We start from the raw sequence: 5,000 nt of genomic DNA on the forward strand, positions 1-5,000 counted from the left end.
CTTCGCTATCACTACGTCTACCACCACCACCACCACCACCACCACCACCACCACCACCACCACCACCACTACTACTACTACTACTACTACTACTATTTTCCCACTTGCACTACTTCCGCGTAAGAGTAAAAAAAAGAAAGAAGTTTTAGGAATCGAAAAACCAGCAAAAAACGCGAAACATGTTTTTTTCGCCGCCGCCATCCCCGTTCACCATGGCAGCCATCAAGTACAGGAACTGCGCTTGGGTCGAAATTACTCTTTCGGAATTTAATAATGGTGGCATAGGGGCTGGAGCAATATTTCAACATCTTTTCGCTTCGATGATTTCAAATGGCATCCATTTACATTTCATACCAATCATGGTCCCTACTCCGCCCCACCCTCATACAGAACTTTCAATGACCGAAAACCCCAAATGTAAAATGGTGGTGAACCGTCTCTATATGCGGATACAATTTCCGGTTCCGCTTCTAAACTCTGTCTCTCTCTCTCTGTCTCTTTCTCTCTCTTCTCTCATCGCAACAACAACTGTTGCTACCACTCTCAACGTTCACGTGTCGTGTCGAGTTACTTCGTCTCTTGGAAATGTTTTCCTGTGTTCGCATGGTTGCGGAAGGAATTAAACCAACTTTCGGTACAGTGGTTTCACATTGGTCCCACCCCGGCACTGTAATTTTTTTAAAATTTTATTTTCTTGCTTCGCCAAGCAACGCATTTCAAAGTCAAGTTCAAGACCACAGATGAAAAGAAGTTATCTATCACTACTTAAACAGTAGTGACACCTTGAAGAACTTCTGACCCCCCAAAAAATAATAAATAAAATAAATAAATAAATAACTTCCCACTTCCGCTTTCCGCCACTGAAAATCGAAAAATAATTGTTCTATTTACTTCTTTTTATTGTGTACTCATTCAGGCGCATGGTTCAGTGGTTAGAGCGTCAGCCTCACAATCACGAGGTAGTGAGTTCGATTCCCGGACCGGGCTGTGTGTTGTGTTCTTGAACAAGACCCTTTATTTCATGTTGCTCCAGTTTACTCAGTTGTAGAAATGAGTTGCGACGTCTCTGGTGCTCAAGCTGTATCGGCCTTTGCCTTTCCTTTGAATAAGATCGATGGTATAGAGTGAGGAGCTTGGCATGCATGGGCAACTGCTGGTCTTCCATAAACAATCTTGCCTGGACTTGTGCCTCGGAGGGTAACTTTCTAGGTGCAATCCCATGGTCATTCATGACCAAAGGGGGGTCTTTACTCTTTACCCTATGCATATATAATGGCTTGGAGCGGAGAGGCTGGTGTGCATGGGTGACCACTGCTCTTCCATAAACAACCTTGTACCTCGGGATAACATTCGAGGTGCAATCCCATGGTCATTCATGACCGAAGGGGGTCTTTTTACCTTCTTCAGTATATGGAAGCCTGGTGGCCTAGTGGTTAGTGTCTTGCATTCACGATTGCAAGATCGTGGTTTCGGGTGGTGTGTTGTTTTCTTGAGCAAATTATTTCGTTTTATCTTGCTCCAGACTATAATGAGTATAAACGAGTAACACAGCGAAGGACTGGCATCATTTGCCACAAAATAGCAGTCAAATCTCCCATTAAATTAATCTCACAAAGAAGGACATTTGAATAACGTAGTTCTATACGTAGTAAAAATGGCGAAAGGCAGAAATGGTGTTCTGGCCGCAAAGCGTTTGATGAGAGATATGTACTCAACATGGTTGGCCTGGAATAAACAACAAAGAAGATCACTATTTCATTCCAATATCATCCCAGGACAACGACGACGACCACTATGAGTGTAATCTCCAACCGTATCATCCTATCATCAATATCACCACTGATATCATCAAAGCTAGAATCACCACCACAGCTACTACGATCAGACTCGCTAGAAATGCAGAAAGAAAATGTGTTGTGGTAATTTTTATGGTGATATTTAGGAAGTAACGATTTTAATGCTAGTTTTAATGGTGATAATCAGGTTTAACCCACCACCTTTTAATATACCCATTAGAGACTTCCTAAACCTATCCATACTTAGCCATTCATGTAGTAAGAAACAACTAGTCCATCATCTCTATACAAACCACTTATTTGATGTCTTGTGCTTTTGTTAATATCAACTATGTTGAAAACGCCGATTAGTTTGAGAAGAAGGTAAATATACTACTACGCTGAATTGGTAGGCCTGCAAGCAGTTTGTATCTATTGTATTGTTAAACAACTTGATTACTGAATTTCTGAGAACTGTACTTCCATTGTCGATGGCATTCTAGTGAACTAGTAGTGTGTGCCTGTGTGTGTTTGTGTGTGTTTGTATATATATATATATATATATATATACATATATATATATATATATATATATATATATATATATATATATATATATATATATATATATATATATAAGCATACATATATATGCATATATATGTATGTATATATATTTATATTTCCTACTCTTCCATTGAAATAGTGCTGCATTATTTAGTCGGTTCCATTTTATTACACACACACACACACACAGATGCACGTACAGACATGAACAAACATATATATATATATATATATATATATATAAATGAACGCACACAAACACACATAAACGCATATATATCTGTTAAGTTCAGTGACTACAAAGTCACACATAAGATGTACATGAATACTTTTGTACATGTGTGTGTGTGTGTGTGTGTGTGTGTGTGTGTGTGTAGATAGATAGATAGATAGATAGATAGATAAATAGATAGATCGATAGATAGATAGATAAAAAGCAGAGTGTGTTTACAACCATGAGCTTCTATTTGTAAGTATTTCTACTTACAAACTACTTACGGACCATTTCATATGCTTTGGCGTATGTATTTCTCTTCCTTTTCTTTCATATATATATATATATACACACAAATACGTATTGTTACGCGCACATGCACAAAACACACACACATAAACACATACATATCTATGTATCTATATGTACGGAGATGAATTCAACGCATCAATAGATAGATGAACAGATAAGTGGATACATAATGTATGCATATACAAGCATACAAGTATATTCATACGCACATACATACGTACATAGATGCATACAGAAAAGCAGATTATATTTATATTCATGCGTACACACACATAAAAACAAACATATATACATACATACATCCAATGCTTATAAATGCACACACACATAAGCACACTATATATATATATATAGATACATCCATTTATATATATATTCATATTTATAGACTCAGTAAAAAGAGACCTCTACCTATAAACTCATTCATTCATACATACAAGTAGAAAAAGGACGGACATAATTACGCAAAATAATGAACAAATAGATAAACAAATAAGCAAAAAAAAAAAGCTAGTAAACAAACAAATATATTTCTGTTATTTTTTTTATTTTTGAAAATATAACAAAATCATATAAGAAAACATAAGGAAAAGAAAAAAAAAAAAGCAGTGAAACAGAAATCTCGAAAGAAGACGCGCTTTCCACTCCCCGCTTCCAGTATCTCTTTTCGTTTCTTTATGAAAGAATTGGTAAAGGAAATAGAAGAAAAGAAAGAGGGAGAGGGAGAGAGAGGGGGGATAGAGAAAGAGAGAGAGAGAAAGATAGAGAGAAAGAGAAAACACGAGTAATATCTAAGGTTGTGCGTTGAATGTCTTGAAAATCCATATTGCTAGGAAGTGGCGATATATATATATATATATATATATATATATATATATATATATATATATATATATATACATATATATATATAGTATGTGTATATCTATATATAGTATGTATATATATATATATATATATATATATATATATAGTATGTGTATATCTATATATAGTATGTATATATATATATATATAGTATCTGTATATGTATATAGAATGGTTGGTTGTAATGTTTCTGTGAAGATTGCAATTATATCACAAGGCATTGGATAGCGTTTATTTGAGAAGACGGGGAAAAAACTATGATTCTGTTATTTACCGAACTGGAATCGAATAATGGGGACAATCATGATGATAATAGTGGTGGTGGTGGTGTCCGTGGGGGTGGTATTGCTGGTGATGGTGATGAAGGTGGCGGTAGCGTTATTGTTGTTGTTGATGGTGGTGATGGTGGTAGTGGTGGTGGTGGTGGTGGTGGTGGTGACGATGGTGATAGAGTGATGTTGGTGGTGGTGGTGATGGTGGCGGAGGCGGCGGCTGTGGTGATTTTTGGTTGCAATTTCGGTGGTGTTATTACTTATGGTAGAAGTGGTAGTGATAGTGGTAGTGTATGGATGAAGTTTTAGCTCTAGTAGTAGTAGTAGTAGTAGTAGTGGTTGTGGTGGTAGTAGTAGTAGTAGTAGTAGTAGTAGTAGTAGTAGTGGTGGTGGTGGTGGTGGTAGTAGTAGTAGTAGTAGTAGTAGTAGTAATAGTAGTAGTAGTAGTAGTAGTAGTAGTAGTAGTAGTGGTAGTAGTGTTGATGATAGTGGTGCTGATGGTTGTATTGGTGTTAGTGGTGGTCTTTTCGGCAGTTGTAGTGTTGGTGGTGTTGACAGTGTTACTGTTAGCTGTAGCATTGGCGCTGGTTGTGGTGTTGTTGGTGTAAGGATAAAGCCAGTTGGTACTGGAAGTGTTGGCAGTGGCGGTAGTGGCGGAGGTAGTGGTAGTGGTGCTGGTAGTGTTTGTCGTTGTGGTAGGCGTGTTAGCAATTGTATTGGTGGTAGTGCTTGTGGTCATTGAGGAGTTGAAGAAGTTAGGGTCGTATTAGTGTTAGGTACTTCTGGTCGTCCTTGCTTGTTTACAATGATGATGATGATGACGATGATGGTGGTGGTGGTGAGAGCATTGGTAGACGTGGGGGGCAGCGGCGATGGTAGTGGCAGTGGTAGCAGAATTGGTAGTAGTAATAGCAATGGTAGTGGTTCTGGTTGTAGTAGTACAGGTCTGGCCGTGGATGGTTGTCGTGGAGGTGTTTGCTTCGTACAACGTGA

Source organism: Octopus bimaculoides, chromosome 22 (genome assembly GCF_046866305.1).
Source record: "Octopus bimaculoides isolate indiv1 chromosome 22, ASM4686630v1, whole genome shotgun sequence".
In the NCBI taxonomy this organism is placed as follows: domain Eukaryota; kingdom Metazoa; phylum Mollusca; class Cephalopoda; order Octopoda; family Octopodidae; genus Octopus; species Octopus bimaculoides.